This window comes from Corythoichthys intestinalis, chromosome 16 (genome assembly GCF_030265065.1).
Source record: "Corythoichthys intestinalis isolate RoL2023-P3 chromosome 16, ASM3026506v1, whole genome shotgun sequence".
NCBI lineage: Eukaryota > Metazoa > Chordata > Actinopteri > Syngnathiformes > Syngnathidae > Corythoichthys > Corythoichthys intestinalis.
Genome location: NC_080410.1, coordinates 52695765 through 52716076, shown reverse-complemented (window position 1 = coordinate 52716076; position 20312 = coordinate 52695765). Strand labels below are relative to the sequence as shown.

At 41.9% G+C, this 20312-nt stretch overlaps 1 protein-coding gene and 1 non-coding gene across 2 annotated transcripts in view; both read left to right on the top strand.

Moving 5' to 3' along the window:
* Positions 1 to 1227: 1227 nt before the first annotated feature.
* znf385c (zinc finger protein 385C) overlaps positions 1228 to 20312 on the top strand; it is a 153361-nt gene continuing 134276 nt past the window's right edge. The window contains exon 1 of the mRNA XM_057860702.1: positions 1228 to 1437. The gene's annotated coding sequence lies outside the window, so the exon portion shown is untranslated. The remainder of the gene's footprint in view (positions 1438 to 20312) is intronic.
* trnai-uau (transfer RNA isoleucine (anticodon UAU)) lies at positions 19318 to 19411 on the top strand. Its single transcript has 2 exons — positions 19318 to 19355; positions 19376 to 19411. It is a non-coding gene; the product is annotated as a tRNA-Ile (tRNA).

The window sequence follows — 20312 nt, the reverse complement described above, 5'->3', positions numbered from 1 at the left end:
AGTTCCGCTCTGAGACCCTCAATTTGGCCAAATTTCAAAATTGTCCGATATGCATATGTGATACATCATCGGAAGGCTTAAAATCTCAATTTAAAAAAAAAACTATTTTATAAACAGCAAAACCCTAACTGGAGTATGAGAGCGCAGAATTAAAGACGCCACGATTTTAACGAGATATTATCACGTACTTACCTTGTTTCGATCCCAAAACTCCATGTAGCATGTCTCACCGAGTGTCAAGACAAACAACTGTGAATGGCTGCAGCCGGATTTTTGGGGGATTTTATGGGTGAAACACGGTAATATAACAAGGGTCGCGATGCAGAAATCGCAGACGTCAAGGAGTGGTCGAGATTTTCATATATTTACCCTTTTAACCCCCCCCCAATTTTTTGGTTTCGATCGATTATTTATCATCTGACATATCGGGGAAAATGCGACAGTAACAAAAAAGATACAATGAAGCGATAGTGATGAGGTAGATGTCCGTGACTTATTTACAGACACCATTTTTCTCATTGTGTCGTAATTTGTTTAAAAGTTTAAAATATGCGATTCTTAGAGTCGTTTTTCTTTAAAATGAAATGTTAGACATCAATGAATGATTCTAGGCGAAAAATGACAAACATTTTGAATAATAAATATAATTACTTGCCTTCTTTTTATGGCCGGGTTGAAACAAAAGCGTTTGCGCGACGTCTGTAAAAGGGGGTTTCCGGGGTAAATCGGACAAATCAAAAATAGTTCGGGGGCTTCATGCACCATGAATCTGCTATGGAAGCATATAGACATATTGTTCTATCAAACACAACCGTTCTTTTGCTTAAAATATAGCAGTTTATTTCAAAGAGGAGTGCAAGAGCAGAAACTGCTTTTTCAGTCTTGTCTTAGTTTTCCGCCATATATCTATAAGTATATACAGTATAAGTTCATGTTGAAGTAAATACTGAAATTGTACAGTTACCTGGGCACCGGGCCGCATTTGGCCCGCGGGCCGTAGTTTGGATACACATGCATGAGACAGCTGAGCTGGAAAATCCTATTTGTGTTGAAATGAATAACGTAGTCAAAATATTCGGTGTATAACACTGTACGTCTCGTTGTCGGAGAACATTTCTCCAGATGCGTGCTCTCATTTTGAAAAGCGATTTCCGGTGTTACCTCTGTGGTGTCATGCCGACTTGACCACGCAGCCGCCGCCGTCGCCGCCGCCGCCGCCGCCGCCGCCGCCGCCGCTGCATTGGAGGGATGCTTCGGTTGGCTTGTTTCGGCCGGCTGCCGGCTATTCGTCACCGATTCACTTTGACCGCGGCTTGGAAGTGGCGCTTGCTTGCCCCCGAAGACGGGAATCGGACGGAAGCGACGAGCCGTCCCGTCTTCGTTTTGTGTCGCTTGGGCCGGGCGGGAGCTTCAGGTGCGGACACCTGGAACGCCTTGGTAAGTTTTATCGGAGTTTTGTTTAGGGCTGGAACTTTGTAAAGAGATGCCAGAGAGTTTTTTTTTCATGCGCGAAGAGTAAGTTTGAGCGAGCGAGGATGCCTATTGGTGACAGAATATCTATATTTTGGCTGGAACCTGCCAAAACGCAATTCTTAATAGAACACCATGCTTGTGGAAAAAAACGACTTCCATGTTGTGCCCAAAATCACTTCGAATGCTATAAACTGTATCGTAATAGGGGACAGCCATTTAAAAGTTGAAACTCCCTGACATGAAGGTCACCACGTTTAAAAAAATAGTTTTTTAAAAAATCCGGGTGGGTAAACCTGCTAAAGCCGTTGATGTGCAGACAAAAATGCTTTTGGCACAGTTATACCTACAACACATACGCACAAAAAAAATTGCTTTTACGCATGCATTACACATACTGTCCCAAGGCATACAGGAGAAATTGATTTGGATTCAAAATGGTATTTTTTCAATGAATTGCAAATGAACAGTTCTCATGTTTATTTTCCCTCATTTCCCCTTCATTTCTAATTGCAAAACCTCAGTTTTAACTACTTTAGAACATATGATGTACATAAAAATTTAAGATATCGTAAACATTTACTTGTTTTTTAAGTAATAAAGATATGTCATATACATTCACAAAAATAAAGTTAAATGACTTACATTATGCACAGTGAAATGGAATATACAGTCTTTAGAAGATCACACAAATGGACTTTTTTTTTTAAAAATAAGGAAATATATAAGTAGCCTAACATAAACGAACAAAAATAAGTCTAAAGTGCACATTGACATGGAAGATGTTCTGAACTCTTTCCTTTCTTAAAAATCTAATCAATTTTCTGTTGCATTGTGCTTTTTTCTCCAATTTTTTTTTTTTTTTTTTTTTTTAAATCACATTAGTTCAACAAGCTAGTTCTTTTTTTTGCCGTTCCAGAAAATGTGCATGTGAGCCAATCAGAGCTTAATATCTATGTTGATCATATGTCGTCAGTATATCAGCCAGTTGAACGGACAACTGAGTCCAGGGTGATTTGCCGTGCGCGACACAACTCAACAGACGCAGATAACCGCTGCAGCTGGGGAGAACTCCGTGCCATCCGTGGAATAAATAAATATCAATTGGAAATGGATGACGCTACACAAGCACTTTATTATGCTTTTTGTTAACACTTGTTTAAATCTGACCTTGATTGTTTTCTTCTTGGAGATGAGATACATCTGTGGCAGCCAGGCAGTTTTTATTTTTTTTTTAACATCAGGTTTTGACAGTTGCCGTCGTATTTTCAGGGTCAAAGCACTGTTCCGGCCCACTTTCACCCCTGCATAAGACCTTCTTTCACCCTTTATAAGCTTAAATATTAGCTATAATTATTACTGAATGATAATAGTGTGGGCAAGCAAGACAATTACTGGCTTTCGTAGGAATTTAAACTCGATGAAGAAGTAATTATGTGAGTTGCGCTCTTAACTCATGACCTGCCTTTGACGGTAATAGACATTCAATTCATTTGCTGCCAGCTTCTCCCGGTCCAACAGGATTGAATTCTAGCGCCGGCCGTCAATGGCGGCCAACAACTTTAAAAGGGTGGAAGTGACTTTTCATAATGTTCTATGGTGTGTGATGCATATTGTATATGGGTTGTGTGCGTGGTATTAGAAATGGAGCTGAATGGCATGATGATTTAAGCTTTACAAGTTTGAGCAGGCAAGGATGCTTTACCGGTCTTCAGGGTATTTAAATTTAGGGAGCTGACGACAGATTAACAAGATACTGCAGGTTGGCATGCACGTGCCAAAAGAACTCAACACTTGATAGCTCTTAAACTGGCAACATTGCCTCCATTTAGTGTCCTACATCATCAAGTTCCAATCTTATAATGAGCACTTCATTTTTCAATTGATCATCAAGAAATAGGTAAACATTTCTTCTGTCACACTTTCTTTATTCCAAACGGTATTGTCATTCTCTTTGTACACATGTTATTTTGCAGTTGTCAAACACTGGTCAGATCGCATCCTTGAATGTGTACTGTATGTTCACCAAACTCTGTAGGCTAGGTGCATAATGAGGTGGAATAGCGATGATTTCCTACTCATTGTATCATCAAAGTAACACATTTGTCTCCACTCTCGCTCTTCTAATGTTATATTTAGGCTTGGGAACCTCTGAGTAGCTCACGATACCATATGATTTGGGATACGAGGCTCAGGTTAATAACGATCTCACAAAATTCTCGGGGTCAGGAATTGAGGCGTGCCAAATTTCCCATTGTTCCATTATTCGCGATTCGGCCGTGGAAAATTCGAGAACGATTCACAAACATCCAAATTTTGATTATTGAATAATACCAGGTAAAGCAGAAAAAAAACACAGGCAGCGCGGTCTTCGGGACGCCATGAGGAACGGACCGAGAGTAGATATCATGTTCAACTCATGCCGCTAGATTTAAAAAAAAAACAACAAAAAAAACCAGTACCTGACTGCGGCCGTCAGCTGCTACAAACAGCGCCCAGTTGCTAGTTGCTACTGTGGTAGATATCACATACATCTAGAACTAGATGTGAAATGACAGACGACGGCCGTGCTAGATGATATACCAAGAACTAGATGCAAAATGACACTTTCCCGCGCTAGTAAACAGGCGCCATCTTAAAACAGTAGACTTCTCTAGAAGGCTCTGTTGTAGCGAACGTAATTACTTTTTATCTTAAAAAAAAAAACCCAAATTGGCAAAATCTTGACTTGAATTTATCTTTAAATGATGAAACAGTTTTAAAACTAGTCGTTGCCAAAAACGACAAGAAATGAGTCTTGAGTTTCCGTCAACAAAAGTAATAGAAGAAGACAAACACGTTTATAGATGACTTAAATATGACTGAAAAGTGTTGTCGTCTAAAAGACTGAGATGAAAATCAAAAGGGCTGCCAAAAACAACACTGGTCTTATGGAATATGTCTTGGCTTTGCCCAGAATTCCCTTTTTGGACCAAAATATACAAAGAAACACGTGCTCTCACTTTTACTTTCTTTTGTCATCTATAACCCCAAAACAACGATATTGTTTATTCACATAGTGTAGATGTTAAAAAGCTGATTTGTTCTTCTGTTCTTCTTCTTATTTCCTGCTGTGCCTTCTACCAGTTTAGTTTTGACCTTCCGTCAGTTTGCCTAAGCGCTTCGTCTTTGCTTACATCAGCCCCCGCCGTGTCAAATCCCTAAGCGTTTAGCCCGTGCGTGCGCGGCCAAACTTTAGCCGACTTGTCTCGAAAAAGCGTTTCGGACCTTTGCACGGACGCCACCAAAAGTGGCGCCGGCTGCGACCACGCGGGCGGCTTGTTGACCTGCCAGTGCAAACACACTCTTAATTCCCAATTAGTTGGAGGACAATGCCGTGCCGTCACAGGTTCCAAAGACAGACGTGTATGTTTAGTTTAGGGCTCTGATGAAATGTACTACGGGAACAACAGAAAGTGTGCGAGAGGTCGGACCGAACGAATCACCTACGGGACGATCAGACTTTTCAGCGGAGTGCCGAATTTAAAGGGACTGCACAGAGCCCCTTTTGATTGGCCACGATTGAAGTGGGTCACAAAAATAGAGCCCTAGATGTTGTCAGTTGTATTTTTTTTTTTTTTTTTTGTGAGGCCTGCCATACAAAGAAGCGTGTGACAAATGGGTCCTTTTGGTGCGATGGTTTTATCAAAATGAAATTACAGGCGCAACATGGGGCTAAAGATGACTGAATGATTTGACATAAGGTTTTTATCATGCACTACCGTCAAGCCATGATGAGCGTTTTAATAAATATGACCAAAAGAGGCACCGTTTTGTCAACGGATCAGAATTGCTTGCGTTGTGTGCTGTGTGACAGTGAGCATTCAGTCTTTTTTTGGATTGGAAAAAAAAAACTGAGTAAAACAGCAACAACAACAAAAAAAGTTTCTTCTATTCACCCTTTGTGCCCTCTAGAGGCCTGGGTTGCTACTGCCTTATAGAGGGTAGAATTCAAAAAGTGGGGAGGCACAAAAAGAGCAAAGTCCGACAGCTGCACGAAGCCCGCCTCAGGGCCGCCCACCCCTGCCTAGTTGAGCGGCATGCCCCGGAGGAAGCACTCGGCCTGGGGAAAGACCCAACAGAAGCTGCCACGCTACACCGGCTTGCCCTGTGGGAGGCCATCTCAGATCTCAGTTTCTTAGGAAGAGCACATTTTTTTAAACTTCTGATTTGAATGTCATAGTTCACTTTACCGATAAAGCATGAAGGGAATAGCATCTTTTCTCGTATTTACCGATCGACTGTTTGTATTACTCTAACACACTTAATACTATTCCCTGATTGATTATATTTTCTCGTATTTACTGTTTGATTGTTTGCATTTCTCTAACACACCCATATTAAAAAAATTGCGATATGGTTACCTTGGAACTTTCTGTTTCGCCTTGCCGTTTGATCACTGTCGACCTGAATAAATTGTCATCTTGTGGTTCGAAGCCTTTTTCCAGCTTTCAAAATGGAGTCAGTACAAGGGGTTAAGACTGAGGTGTACGAGTTTGGCCTTTTGGCCGGGTTCTCGCCGGCCCGGGTCGTTGGACCTGCGCCAGCGCGGGTCCGGCGGTTCGGCTGACGTGATTCCGGCAATCTGGCTAAGAGGTCAGATTCCTTCAATTTGGTGACCCGCGTGATGTTTGGCTTGTTGGATGGGACCCAGGCGAGGAGGCAGACTCGTTCCAACGTCACCGTATCACAAGTCAACAAAAGGTTCCCGAGAAAAATGACAACGATTAGTTAAACTTTCATGCTTTTTGAAGGCTCTTGCGGGGCGGGCTGTGGGCAGAAGAAGGGTGCGTTTGGGCGTTGTACAGGATTACTGTCTGTTTGTGGATTGGACGGGAGGATTCGGGAGTTACTGTTGTCAGGGCATCGAGGGTTGTGGATTTTGCCACCTCAGCGCAATGTGAGTGCTGAGAGTTCACTTCTCGGTCGCGGGTTTATCCTTAAGACAAGATGTCCCTCCATCTGTTCTGGACTGTCCGGAAGAATTGATTGCGGCAGTCGGTGGTGCAGACTTGGGCTTGTAGATGTCTTTCCCTGTCAGTGTCAATCTTGCTCAGCCAGTCGCATGATGCACACGGTGGGCTTCCGTGATAAGGTGTCATGTATCTCTTATGCCCTATGCCAAATATATTCAGCTTGTTTTCCTTAAATTATGATATAAGTGCTATTTATTTTATATGCGGTGTGTATGAGTAATACAAACAGTCCAACAGTAAATACGAGAAAAGATATGATTCCCTTCAAGCATAAAATCTGGTACAGTTTGTCCCGTGTTAAAGTTTGAATCCTCGCACGACAACACAAAGTTTGCCATTTGGTGCATACAAAAAACAGTTAAGTAAAACATATCATGTTTTTCACTGATGCCTGTGTTTGGCTTCGGTGAAGTCATTCCAAATGGCACACCTCTCTACCTGCACTTGTACAGTGGCCTCAGTGTGTATGCTTAAGCAAACACACACACAGTGAAGTGTTTCTGCTGCCAAGTGCTTAACACGGCTTCAGTGTGCTGCGACGACAACTGGCACTGGGAATAACTGGAAGGCAGTTACAAAGTTCACTGGCTGCCATTGACAGTCACAGAAATCAAATTTGAACCGGGATGACTGGCAATGGATGCTTTCGGTGCCATCGACAGCAATAGATGAGCAGTCCATTTTTGACCGGCAGCGATCGAATGATAGAAAAATGGATTCGTGTCCTATTGCCGTCGACGGCAGCCAGTGAGTTCAAATCAGATAACGCCACGCCGCCGCGTAATATGCTGCTTTTGACCATCAATGAGTCTTGGTTTCGTTAGCCCATTTCCAGCAGAATTCTTATCCCACTACCACGGGAAGTGATAGCGGTTATCCGAATCGTTAAGTGGCAGGGAGGGGATGTCGAAAAGCTCCCAGCCGCCCGCCTCCGCGGTGGTATCGATTGGCCCGGAATGACGTCCAAACTGCGGCGAGGATATGTCGTCGTCGTGGCTCGTTATTGAGCGCGCCGCCGGATATTGACGGGAATGCTACTGCCGCGGCCTCAGATACATTGTCCTACGCCGCTATTGATGTCAAGGATGACTCGGTTGCTACCGGAACTATTATGCATCCTTTATACCGTTGGACAACATTTATTGCCTTACTTGCACTGAAAGCACATAATGCAAGAGAGGCAACAGCATTAGCTTTGTCTTTCAGATCTTCAAAAATCTGCCAAACGTACTTTAAGCGCCTAGCCTAAGCACACTTCTCATATTGACATGTAAAGAACAAAATGAACACGCCTGGGTTCAGTCAGAGCAGTGACCGATCGGAGGGAAACTATTTACTTTCCTTAGCTGGCTGTGATAAAGCGTAAAATAATTAGAAGCAGCACCAATACAACAGTAATTGTGATGATCGTGACGGATACGATGTGTAATGTTAGGAAGTGGAGCCATTCCCAACCTCGCGTTCATGAGGGGACTTCACCATTTTGGAGTCGAACGAAGCGACTGCCCTCGGCGCTACATTAGTTAGCGTGTTGACTTGATCTCCCCCGAGCTCAGGCGCAGTCATCACGAGCTCGTGGCGGCTTGACACGTGGCGTAATTGAACCATAAATTGTTGTCCCCCCAGGTAAAGAGACCATCCTTCACATTTGTTCCCCTCCTGCCCCCGTTTTGCTTTCCGTGGCTTTTTTGTGCTGACGAAACGGCCGAGGATGAGGTCCACAGCGCTTCGCAGAAAAGATGCCATTCCTCTCCTGAGGAGGCAGAATTTGTCTAAAGACAAAGTGACAAAAATTCAACAGGCATTCAGGGGGGTGCTGGAGTTTTGAATATAACATTCATTTTTTTATATTTCATGTATGGACTTCAAATTGTTTGGCCTAATGACATTTTTTTTGCTTTTGTATCTGATTCATTCTCTTTCAGCTATTACAGCCGTGACTAATATCCATATTTTGTGACTTAACCCAAAGGAGTCACATGTTGGCTGTCTCTTCTACCTCATTAGCTCTGACCCCCCCGCAAAAAAAAGAAAATCCAAAACTTTCCTAAGCTACAATTAGAATGAAATATCCTGCGGTTACAACAGTACTACAGTGTATATTTGACCCGCGAGCAATACGGTAGCCACCTCTGGTGTCATTTCTTGAATTTTTGTTCCTTCCACACTGGGTCCAGTCAGCTCACGACTTCGCAACCGGTCCCTGAACGCAGCGCCTAGCCCAGCCCAGCCCAACTTCCAAAACACACAGAGGTTTGCCCTGTGCCCCACCAGGCACAGTACAGCCTTGAAGGGCGTACATTGGAGCTCTGTGTGTTGCCGTTGAACTCACCGCCCTCCCGTACGTACGTCCCGACAAACACACGCACTCACCTTTGATAGCGCGAGTCCCTGTGTGCAGTCTTATTTAAACCGCCTCCTGTTTTCTCGCCTGCGGACTGTGGTCTCAGAGGGCCGAGCCAGTCCGGCGTGGTCTGAACAAGCGGAACTGAAGGAGCTCTTTACCCAAAATTCATCCAATAGTGTCCACCGCAGAGACAAAAAAACGGCATTAAGGGCGAAAAACCTCACGGTACGATTCGATTTGCGGTACGAGGCTCACGATAACGATGTGGCCGTACAACAATACTAAGTCTAATAAAGAAGTAAACCAGCTATTGGAAAAATATAAACCTTTATTTTTTTGCTCTTTCACAGGCAATCTGTCAAAAACTATTGTCTTCCTCAGTCTATGAGAATAGAGGATTTCGGTGCGACATTTCTCTAAACAAATACAGCTACGCTATATCGTTGCAGCAAACAAATGAGTGTCCTTAATATAAACATTTTTTGGTGGAAAATTTCACCAGCAACTTCTTTGTTGGTTCTTTAAGGACAGCTTTTTAAAATGATATATCCATTCTTGGCACAAGCATATCAATAACCTATCGGGATAAAAAGTACTAGGGCTGCACTTATCGAATATTTTAGTAATCGAGCATGTGACTGAAAATTTTATCGAGTAATCGGATTAAACATGTTTTTAGGTAAAGAGAAATTATAAATGTACATAAGATTCAACTATTTTCATACACTCAATTTTTTTATTTTCAATGTACATTGTTGAAAATGGCCAACAATTGCATCTCAGATGTGACTAGAAAGAAAGAAAAACAACAACAACAAATTCACGGCTTTCACTCAAAAAACTTCTACATCTTGTAAAAAAAATAAAAAATCTTAATTTCTTACCTAAAACTGTCATTACGCTTGATAACACGCATCACTTAAAAGTTTGTGTTTTTCCCACGTGTTTCAATTGAATTTCCGTTTTTAAGTTTGTCTAAATTGTCTAAAAGTCCTGATAGGATTTAGTTTTTGCAGTGCTCAAAATAAATGGATAATACCTGCGGTATTGGAGCACATAAGGCACCAGTGCTACTTGGTGTTTTATCCATCAATGACCACTGAGCTAAAATTGACAGTTAGCGTTATTATGTTTTTATTTTACAAGCTCATCACTCTACAGCGCTGTGTTTTTACAGATTAAATAAAGCCTGTATGAAAGACCCGTTAGCTATGCATGAACAGTAGTCATAATTAATAGAAACCTAGCCCTCCGCAGGGCTAAAGTTACGTTAGCAAGGAACAGTAACGTTGATCTTATTTATTAGGGCTGAGAAGTTTACTGCTTTAAAATGGCGGCTGTTTACTAATGCCGGTGAGTCTCATTGCGCATCTCGTTCCATATAGATGTGATATCTATGAGACGCAACAGATGCTACCACCGTAGCATCATGCGGGCGTAGTTTGTAGCAACGATAGCATAGTTTGTAGCAGCTTTAGGCTGCAGTATTATTGTATTATTGCTTCTTCCTCTACGCCAGTGACGTGCGGTCAGGGGAGGCAGGTGAGGCAGAGCCTCACCTGTCATCATGACAAAAAAATAATTATAGCATCAAATTTATATTAATATTTGTCCATTGCTCTTAATGTATGACTCATTTCAAACATTTTCTATAGTCAAAATCGCTGAATTTGCCCATTTCCTGTTCAAATAACGAAATGAAACGAGAGGTGCGGCAGCAACGAGTAAAGCCTCACCTCTGATTGCGCAATCCATAACAAACTGGGTTGATACATGGAATTGGAGCGCGCTGGTTGCCGTACATCTGCATGTCGCCATTATAATGTTTCCAGATACGTTTGTTTATTTGACCTGATTTTCCACAGTCTGGCTAATGTCTTTAACCCTTAAAGTTTAATGTTTGTTAGCGACATATTTAGTTTTGCTGATGGGAAATAAAACCGCAGTGAAAAGGCACAGGTTGCGGCAGATAGTACTCTGCCGCACTGAAAGGGGGCGTACGTGAAACTGGACTTTCCGTCAAAAGCGGACGCGATTAACAACACCGGAGCTAAAAGGTTTGCTTCAAACTACGGGACAGAAGATAACTCGCGCTTTTCTAACGGACTGGTACACCCGAAAAGACTGGCTATGTGGCTGTCCTTCGAAAAATCGCCTTTGCTGCTTTCCCTGCCTTTTCTTCTCAACTTGTGCCAATGTCTGGACTAACACGAGATATTGTGACATTAAAAAACTACCACGAAGCCTTAGCAAACATGAGAGCTCGGCCACTCACATTTAAAGCCTGATTGCTTTAAAAACTTTTGGAAGCTCAAGGATCGATTTGGCTTTGACGAACAGCGGAAGCTCAACGGTAGCATCCACAATGCCAAGGTAAAGGAAAACCGAAAGAGTTTGAAAGACCTCATTAATGCACCCTGCATCCTAGCTAAACAGGAGTTAACATTTCGTGGTAACGATGAGCGTGTAAGCTCTTCTAAACGTGGCATTTCTGTAGAACGATTACATGGTTTTGCTGAGAAAGATGAAAGGTTAGCTAGACATTTGGACACATCCACTGTGTTTTCTGGCTTGTCAAATAGAACACAGAACGATCTAATTGAAGCAATCCTCTCCATTGAGGCGGAGAGCCTTTTTAAAGTAAAGGAAAATAAGGAGGACTTTTACAAAAAGGGCGTAGGTTTGCATAGGGACGGTAGGGACATAACACTACCAACTTTTCAGGATGCTAAAATTGTCCCCACCAACTTTTAAGCAACCTTGCCTTTTTTGCTTGATATAATGTTCAGTTATATAGAGAATTTAGATCTTTCAATAGTTCCATATGTTGTAAGGATAGAATTGACCCTACCATTATTAAGTGTATTATTTTCATTATGTTTATGTTTGCTAATAAAAACCAGACATTTATTCAGGAAGTTTTCAAAATGTTTCTTTAGTATTTTTTGAAAACAAAGGTTTGAATCGAACAGTGTATCATCTGAACCAATGCACGTAAACTTTATTATCAGTAGATAAGGATTTATTTTGCATTGATCATTTTTGCCTATTAATTAATGAGGTTCATATACATGAGAAATGTGGCCCTTTGCCCCCTTCATCCAATCTGTTTGGTCTTATTAATGTCCCGTCCCCAGCAAAAAGTGTACCTACATGCAGGTTATGCTGTTATATCGTCCCTACGAATGTTGAGACCAAACCTATGCCCTTCCAAAGTAACGCCGGTTTTTGTGGTGAAGGACAGGCGCAAGACCACAAACAGTTTTCATTTCAATCTTATTAAAAAAAAAAAAAAAAGAGCTTAGACTAAGAAAAATACAATAGAATATTTAAAAATTAAATTTCGGACTTAAATAAAATATCCTTTGTTTTTCTTTTCACACTTTTTGTTTAGCAAGCTGTAATAAATTGATTAAAGTATCAGAATTAAAAGTTTTAAAAACAACTGAATATTTCACTAAAGGTCAGAATTGAATTCTGTGGTTTTGTACACCACTCTTTACTCTCATTTATGTTGCATGAATTATAGAATTGCGACGGCCAACACATTGAGGGTGTAGAGCAAATGCATGTTATTTTCTTACTTTTACGTATCCATAATATGTACCGTGTGCGCGTTTTGTGAAGAATGCTGATGAGATATGAAATAAACAGTAGCCAATTGAATAAGCTACCCTTTTTGGTTTATATATTTGGAAATCTGACACTAAAGGAGTCAGTGCCTCACCAACCATGAACCTTACCGCACGTCACTGCTCTACGCCCATGACATCAGCATGTTGTCCTGCATTAAAACTACCCCGTGCAAAAACGTGATGTTTAGAGCTGGCAAAATTAAGCGATTCCTTGAGGCGAATAAAATTACTCGGCTCTATTTTTAAACTCGAGTTACTCGAGGATTCGTTTCAGCTCTACAAAGTACTGTATGATATAACTAAATCAGTTAGCATTTTGGGTGAATTCCATAGCTTGAGTGTTTTGAGTAACACACCAAAAAATCCTAGATTGTGGAAAAGGATCACTTTTGTATTAATGAAGCTCCTCAGCTCACTTCAAGAGGATTCCTGTGGCCACCTGGTGGTGTCAAAGCAATAGAATTGGTGCTCTTTCTCCTCCTGTCCAAGAGAGTCTAATACTTACGTCAAAAAGAAGAAATCGGTCGTGAGTTCATCTCCGATGCGGTGAGATTTTCAAATGGTTCTGTAATGTCAAGAAGATGCAAAATGGCTGAAAACGTACTGTATGACAGTTTTATCATATGTTTTTGTCAATAAGCAGAGCTCAATAACAGATCAGATGCTCGCTGCGTTTATATGTACCACAGTAAAAGTTTTTTTCACGATGGTATAGTGTGAGAAGCGTGCTGAGGCCTTTTACCAGGCTGCGTAATGAGCAACGAGGGCACTTCTGCAGCCCGCCCGGGAGACTTATTACATAAACGACTTGACGGCCACTTTTTGCCGCGCTAAAAGCCTACTCCCAGGTCGGCGTTTATGCTAATGTACGTGGAGTGTCGGCGCGACGCCTGGAAAAGGAGCGGCGCTCGTGACCTTGGCCCACTTCACCGGAGCGTTCTGGTTTCCCTCTAATAGACGGGGCGTTCTCCCGCCGCACCGGCCGGAAATAGCAGCAATTAGGTGCCCTTTTTAATTGCGAGCGTGCACGGCGCGCGTCCTTGGCACACATCAACGACTTTATTGACACGTCAATCCTAATTAAAAGAAAAGTGGAGACGTTTCAAAGGGCCACTCAAGAAAGTACTTTATTAAAATACATTACATGAGTTTTTAGACGTTTTGTGAGTCAAGACCAAGAAGAAAATTCAGTTTCAATCCAGCAGAATGTAATCGGTACGTCGCGAAAAAAAGCGTGAAAATTTCAATAAATCATTGCACTATTGTAATGGACGCAGTGTTGTTTTTGGCAGCCATTTTAATTTTAGTGTTAGTCTTAAGGTTGACATGAACCTTAAAATGTAGTATTACAAAAGGTCTTGAAACTACAATGACCAACCTGAAAAGAACTGGACATGTATAGGTATAATGAGTGACTTTCTGTTGCCACTAGTTGGTGCTAAAGATGCTCCGACACCGATACTAGTATCGGCAGGGGGCGCCGATCCGGCCCAAAATGGTGGTATCGGTATCGGCGAGTACCAACAAAGACGGCGCCGATACCATTTACCGGTCCATTATTATAACATTTGACCGCAGCCTTTTTTTTTTTCTCCTGGCGCTCACTACACTTTGTCTCTGTGTTGTGTGATGACACGTGAACACCAAACAGCTATCGCTATTGGCCTGCTCCAGACCAATGAGAACGGGCCAATAGCCACTTCTGACCAATGACATGGGCGACATGGCGGCGGTCGGGAAATATTTCAAAATAGAAATCAATTAAAATCAATGGCTGCGTGCAAGATTTTTGGCCTGAAAGTTTCGAGATGTGGAGTTAAATCGGCCAGTTTCAATACCTCGAACCTGATAAAACATGTGAAGACGAAACGTGAACAAACACAACGAGTTTGAGCCTGCAAGAGCAGGACTGCTATCCAGAGGAAGGGCGCTGGACAGATGCAACAATCTCTGGTCAGTTCACTACGTCTGTGTCAGGCCTGTGAATGTAAACTCACCATTTAGATAACTTAAGATCGCAGATGTCTCATGAACAGTTTCACCAATTTTGGGGACGATCCAACTAGCCAGTTGGTGGTCGGGCCCTAATGACTACGGTAAAAAAAAAGAACACATTGAATACACTACGTGCACATGCAGCGCAGACTCTCCGTGACTTTTACTTGCAACCCATGTTCAACTTACTTTGCAATTAGCATGAACGTTTCTCAACACCAGTCATTTAGCTGGGCTTCAGCCGCACCTTGGAATATTTCAGAATGAGTACAGAAAAGGGATTTCTGTCCGTCCGTACGAACAGCAAATAGTTTTCACAAATAAAAACTTGAAAAGTAAACTTGTTATTTGCATTGGTATGGTTATACAGGTAACCACGCTAATTCTTTTCATGATAATCGTGATAGTAAAGTGTTATCTATAATGGCGACACTCTCCGTGCGTCTTTATGAAGTGACATTGCCTCCTACTGACCCGGCAAGTATATCACAGTGATTTCGACCAGGACAAACCTGATTGTTTTGTCGCGGTCATGTGTACAATATAGAGCTGAAACGAATACTCGAGCAACTCGAGTAACTCGAGTTTAAAAACTGATCCGAGTAATTTTGTTCACCTCGAGTAATCGTTTATTTTGACAGCTCTAAGCATCACCTTTTGCTCGGACTACTTTTAATGCGGGACAACGCGCTGATGTCACGTGCGTAGAGGAAGAAGCAAAAAAAAAAAAACTTACTGCAGCCGACAACCGCTACAAACGACGCCGACGTTGCTAAATACTAGCCCGCACATGCTACGTTAGTTGCAGGTAGCGTCCAATGAGTCTCATAGAGATCACATGTATGTTGAACTAGATGCACATTGACAGACTAGGCCGCGTCTGGGCAGCGTTAGCAAACAGCCGCCATCTTAAAGCAGTAGAGCGCTAAGCGCTAATATATAAGATTAACGTAATGTCACTACTAGCTCACCTTACGTTAGCCCTGCGGAGGGCAAGGTTTAAATTAATTAAGACCACTTTCGATGCGTGGCTAACGTGTCTTACATACAGGCTTTAACATAACATAGCGTTGTGGAGTGATGAGGGTGTCAAATAAAAACTCAATAATGCTAACTATCAATTTTAGCTCAGTCGTCATTGCTGGATAAAACACCAAGTAGCACTAGTCCCTAATGTGCTCCAATACAGCCTGTATCATACATTTATTTTGAACAGTGCAAAAGCTCAAAATCCTATATACTTTTTAAAAATAAGATCTAAAGGTTTTTTGAGTGAAAGCAGTGAATTAGTCATTTTTTTTCATTCTAGTTACATCTGAGATGCAATTGTTGGCTGTTTTCAACAATATACATCAAAAATAAAGACATTGATTGACTGAAAATGATAAAATGTCTTGTTTTCTCATGTATATCTATAATTGCTCTTCACCTGAAAATATATTTGTTTTATCCGATTACTCGATTAATCGATAGAATTTTCAGTCGATTACTCGATTACTAAAATATTCGATAGCTGCAGCCCTAGTACAATACCCTGAAAAAGGATGTCAGTGTTGTCATGGTGATGACGCGTGGGCCCTTGATTGCTACCCCACTAGCGAAAACAAACACACAAAGAAATAGCAAAGTGGATGAGTCAAAAGAGGAGGAGGTTGATGGAGCCGTGGTGAATCACAACAGCTTTGCCTCACTTTTAAACAACACACAAATGACTCATTTGGGCTAACACGCATCCTTTACTAACTTCTTGTTAAAGCGACATTAGTATTTCACGTCCTTCTTTATGTTTCTCCTGCTCATCTTCCATTAGAAGAGGAAATAAGGTTGAACGAGGGAGCGACAGAGGACAAGGTGCAATTTCATTGATTAGATGTTAAACTTGCTGCTGGAATCATGGACGCAATTGCTACCTGCTTGCTTTGTTGAACATACTGCATACACTCATAAACAATCGACTGGTTCATATTTGGAAAATGTGGACGAATCAAACTTGCAATTTAACACGATGCTTGTGGGGCACTCATTAAACTCATCGGCCAGACGACCAATCCGTTTCGACTGCGATTATTTATGCCTGTTTTTTTTTCTGTTTTGAATTCATTCATCATCATAATGAACGCCTTAAAGCCTCGCCCTGAATCATAAGAATTGATACCTAGCTTCCACATATCGCTGGCCTCATAGCATAATTGCCTCAACTGTATTTCACTGGTTTTGGGAAAACAAGAAAAAACATTTGTTTGAAAACAAATTTGGCCTTTTAGTATTGATATTATTTTGGTGTTGTGATTGGTCAAGGATAGAAGCAGAATTATGCTGAATTGAAAGATGCATAAAGTTAGGCAAATGTCACAATTTGGCCATAAAATGACTTGGGTAATTATGCTACTGTATAAGGCTGATCATATGTGGACATGGCTTTTTGAGTAATGTCGGCCACACTAATATGTTAATATAAGGACATCCACATATGTGGACACCAGGGCTACACGTTTTTGGATAAGTTTCCGAACGTAGTCATGACTTACTGACGTTGATAAACAACACAGACATGCTCTAAAAATGAGCTGTTTTTGCATTGATCATGTGGTAATTTGCCAAAGTTACGGTGCGTGGTCAATGTATAGGATACTGTTATTAGATGAGGCTTTGCAAGGCCTAGATAGTAAAATGCCTTTTTTATTGGAATGGCATTTCTTCAGCACGCCGCACAGCCCAAAACCATTTGACCGACCGTCAGCGTTCAAATATCAAAATGACCGGAGGTTTTGCACAACGCAGGGAATTTTTCGAAGGACCCCACAAAATTGTTTTTTTTTCAATAATTTTTTTTTTTTCCCCAAAATGTATCTATCGATCTACAATTTTTGACCAAATCGCATCATTTACACATCAAAATTCCAGGACGGTAAGAGGCATAAAAGTTTTTATTTGCCAAAAACTCACGGTTCCCCCCAAATTTGCCAAAAATGGTCTTATTCATTTCTAATTAATTTCACGTCTGCACCACCAACTCTCGCAATCAGTTCTCCCGGACAGTCCAGAACAAATGGCGGGACGCCCTGTCCCAACACAAGGAACACCGAAGAACGCCCGATATCTATCTGATAACACGACTGATAAGACTCCAAGAGCCCCTTTGACGCTGAGGTGGCAAAATCCACAACCCTCGTTGCCCTGACAACAGTAAGTCTCAAATCCTCCTGTCTAATCAAAAACAGACAATAATCCTAAACAACGCCCGAACACATCCTTCTTCTGCCCACAGCCTGCCCCGCGAGAGCCTTCAAAAAGACTGAATGTTTAACTAGTCGTTGTCATTTTTTCTCGGGAACCTTTTGCTGACTTGTGATATGGTGACCCTGAATCCTCGCCTGGGTCCCTTTGCTGTATGATTGCTGTCGACTCAGAATAAATTGTCAGCTTGTGCTTCGAAGCCTTTTCCCAGCTGTCAAAATTGACTCAGTACAAGGGGTTAAGACTAAGGTGAACGTGCGGAGTTTGGCCTTTTGGCCGGGTTGTCGGGTTCTTGCCGGCCCGGGTTGTTGGAGCCGCGCCAGCGCGGGTCCGGCTGTTCGGCTGTCATGATTCCGACAATCTGGCTAAAAGGTCAGATTCCTTCAAACGCCATTGACAGCCATGTATGTCCAAATTTCCCATTTACCATGACAGCCCATTGACATTTAACTGGCGCCCAAGTAAGTCGATGCCATTGACAGCCATTTACGTCCAAAATTTTCCATTCGTTTTTAATGACAGAAAAACCTGTGTGGTTGTGCTTTTTGACCAAAAAGCCTCCAAAACAGCCTGTTGACATTCAACTGGCACTTATGTAAGTCGATGCCATTGCCAGCCATGCAACAGTAAGTGTCCCCTAAATGTCCCCAAATCAACAGTAAGTGACCTGACATCAACAGGACGTGTCCAGATCTGTATCTATCACAGCAAAGCCCCATCGTGATTTCTCCAGAAATTGCAGTTTCTAGTATTTTTGAAAGCAGATTCGGTTCGTCCATCACAGTCAATGCCAGCTAGTGAGTTCATTAGCAGTGGAGCTAGTAAAGATGAGATAAACACGTCAGTGGGTCAGTGTGTTACACAATGTTGTTGTACTTGTTGTGGCTGGCCTACTCCTAGAATAGTGTCACAGATACTCTAAGTGGACATAGTGGTGACAAGAGGGTCACCGGATGTTATATCAAGTCTATACTTAGTCATACTGTGATATACAGCGTGTCTCGGGAGTCAGTCCTAAATGTGGATGTTGAAGAGATGATATACCGTACATTTGGAATAAAGAAATAAGAGCGAGCTGCCATTAGCAACAATTCCCTTTGACGTGACTGCAACCGGATATCAGATAAAGTACAAAACAAAAAAGAATGCCTCATTACCAGCTACGAGTGAAATCTCTTCTATCGACACAGATATTTCAGAGAAGTTGTGACAATCACAGCGCTTCATTAATAAATGAGACGGCATAGAAATTGGTGTTCAAATTAGACGGCAAATTTTGTCAATTGCAGACACCATAGCAACGCTTCAGCCGGAGACGGCCGTTAGCCAACATCTCACTCAATTATCGTAGCGGGGGAACCGCCATTATGACATATTTTGCACGACGCCCAATAATGACGGTTATCAGTTACCGGCGCCGCATGTCATCCCCATTCAGGGGTGACCGAGTGACCGATCCATGCTAGTGAGAGTACGGTGCAGAAAATGACAAATGGAAATGAGATGTCATCATATGGTTGTTTTCAATTGAGGCCGCTTGAGCAGTTTTCATGGCATGAAACATTCTGAGGAACGGAAGCCCCGTAGCCGAATTCTCCATACCACAGACCTTGGCAATGCTCCAGTGGCGCAATCGGTTAGCGCGCGGTACTTATAAGACAGTAAACTGCAGAGCAATGCCGAGGTTGTGAGTTCAAACCTCACCTGGAGCATTGAATTTCTCTTACTGTATATACAAAGAAGCAAACTGCCCTAGGGTATACTATGAATATGGCCAAAAATAGATAATAGTTTGTCTGTGACCTGCCCCCCCCCAAAAAAAACAGAAGGGGAACAGCACAAAATTAAAATGATCTCATCCATTGTGATAGACAAACTACAGTTGCTCCAAAAATGAACAGTTTTAACATGAAACACAGAGCAATTTTCCGACTTACAGTACTCAAACTCCAGAAACAGATCAACAACCTTTCAAGGTTACTTAAACTGGCACTAAACCACTGGACTTTTTACTTTCTGTTCACTAACTCACTTTGACATGTTGTCTTTTTCTCATTTTCCTTCCATTTCAAATCAAATATGTCCACCTCTGCCAATAGGCGGAGTTTGACTTTTGGGGCTGGGGGGGCACAACATGTTGATGACCCCGAAATGTAGTGTCAGCAATAAAATTAACTTACAAGAATATAATAAGTTGAAAATGAGCATTTTTTGTTTCCCATCATTCTTGAGGGGAATTCAAAATCAGGCTGCTTAGGACAGCTATACTTTTCGCCAAGATCGTCATCCATTGAATAAAGTACGCCCGCCGGTGTTGTGCCAATGTGGTTACCCACGTCAAAAAATTGTACCCCCTGGGCGGAGCCACTGCGCTGCGCTGATTTGCATGTTTTGGTTGATGTAGTTCTCTCCGAGGTTTTATAACATGGCCCATCCATCAAAAAAAAAAAAAGTTTTTTTTTTCTGTCGTATAACATCACAAAAGTGCTGAACGTAAAAAAGGCAATGTTTTACTGTTTTACTTGTAGGATGACTTATAACTGTTATTACTGTAATTCAAGTCCTGTATGTCGTTTCTCCAGTTTAATAAACGTCGATGTCCAAAATATATAA